We start from the raw sequence: 1,950 nt of genomic DNA on the forward strand, positions 1-1,950 counted from the left end.
CCAGAGAGAATTCCTGCCAGCACCTAAATGCCCAAAAGATTTCTTCTTTAAAGTGCAGTGCTTTTGCTAAAGTCTTTTTTTTTTTGAGATGTAGTGTCACTTTGTTGTCCAGGCTGGAATGCGGTGGTACCATCTTAGCTCACTGCAACCTCCACCCCCCAGGTTCAAGCGATTCTCCTGCCTCAGCCTCCCAAATAGCTGGGATTACAGGCACCTGCCACCGCACCGGGATAAGTTTTGTATTTTTAGTAGAGATGGGGTTTCACCATGTTGGCCAGGCTGGTCTCGAACTCCTGACATCAGGTGATCCGCCCGCCTCAGCCTCCCAAAGTGTGAGGATTGCAGGCGTGAGCCACCACGCCCTGCCACTAAAATATTTCTTGATGTTAGTTATTCTAGTTTGATATTCTCAACTATGTAGTGTGCTCTGAGATCTTTTCACATGTGTGTTTTCAGATCTTTTTTTTTTTAATTTTTTGTTTTTATTCTGTTTCTTTACATTTCTTTTGGGACTTTTATCTGCATACTGAATCATCTTTGATTCTTTTTGATAATTGTTACTTTGTCTCAAATCCTTTTTATCTCTTTCTTCATACTTTGATTTTTAAATTTTATCCTTCTTTTCACTTACTGTTTCTCTTGAGGCATTATTTGTTGTATTTAGTCACTATTATTTCCTTATAGCTTAGTCCTCATTTTCTGAAAGATTTTTACTTTATTTCTAATTCTTTCATGTGTTATCACCTCATTTCTTAGTTTTTCTAATTCTAATTTGTGTTCTTTAATGTTTTGTGTCTTTTTTCTTAACGTTTCTCAGCTCATTGTTGAAAAGTAAGTTAGAATTTTTTGCTTTTCACCATACGTTCTCACTCATAAGTGGGAGTTGAACAATGAGAACACATGGACATAGGGAGGGGAACATCACACACTGGAGCCTGTCGGGGGGTGGGGGAAGGGGAGGGAGAGCATTAGGACAAATACCTAATGCATGTGGAGCTTAAAACCTAGATGATGGGTTGATAGGTGCAGCAAACTACCATGGCACATGTATACCCATGTAACAAACCTGCATGTCCTGCACATGTATCCCAGAACTTAAAGTAAAATTTAAAAAAAAAAAAATTTTTTTGTTGTTCTGAGCATGTCTGTCTTGAGAGCTTTTATTTTGTCTAGAGCAGTGTTATTCTCCTATCTCTCCTTTTTTAGTTTTTTAGGTAACTTTATATGGTAGATGAGCTCAGTGCTTTTATGTTGCTTATGTTTACATGAAATCAGTTTTCCTGAATGTTCAAAGGAAACTAGGTTTCGTTTTTCCAACTTTAGTGAGCTCCCTCTTGTTTTTGTGACGTGTTCAGAAATACAGCAGCTTGCTTTCTGAGATTTCCCAGTCCTCATCTTCTTCCTCATCTTTTTTGGGTCTTCTCTTTTTTTTGTCTCTTTTTCCCTTGTCCCGTTTGGTTTTTTACGGTCTTGTCCTAGAAGGGAGCCTGGCTGTTGAGAGGGTTTCTGTAGGCTCTTCATTCCCTTTAGATCTTTTTTTTTCCTTGTTTGAGACAGAGTTTCGCTCTTGTTTCCCAGGCTGGAGTGCAATGGCGCCATCTCAGCTCACTGCAACCTCCACCTCCCGGGTTCAAACAATTCTCCTGCCTCAGCCTCCCGAGTAGCTGGGATTACAGGCATGCACCACCATGCCCGGCTAATTTTGTGTTTTTAGTAGAAACGGGGTTTCTCCATGTTGGTCAGGCTGGTCTTGAACTCCCAACCTCAAGTGATATGCCTGCCTCGACCTCCCAAAGTCTTGGGATTACAGGCGTGAGCCACAGCGCGCGGCCCCCTTTAAATCTTAATGTAGCCCTTACCTGTATGGAAATGGGCACATCCCCTCCCAGCTTCAGCTGCTTTCCTGGAGGAAAAGGTTCACATTTTCCAGCGGATACCTTTGGCCATTTG

At 41.4% G+C, this 1,950-nt stretch overlaps 1 protein-coding gene across 2 annotated transcripts in view; it reads left to right on the plus strand.

The window, feature by feature from the left end:
• The window catches only part of KARS (lysyl-tRNA synthetase), a 26,426-nt gene that overhangs the window by 15,310 nt on the left and 9,166 nt on the right, over window positions 1-1,950 (plus strand). The window lies entirely within an intron of this gene.

The sequence above is a fragment of the Mandrillus leucophaeus genome, unplaced genomic scaffold (genome assembly GCF_000951045.1).
Source record: "Mandrillus leucophaeus isolate KB7577 unplaced genomic scaffold, Mleu.le_1.0 Scaffold37, whole genome shotgun sequence".
Taxonomy (NCBI): domain Eukaryota; kingdom Metazoa; phylum Chordata; class Mammalia; order Primates; family Cercopithecidae; genus Mandrillus; species Mandrillus leucophaeus.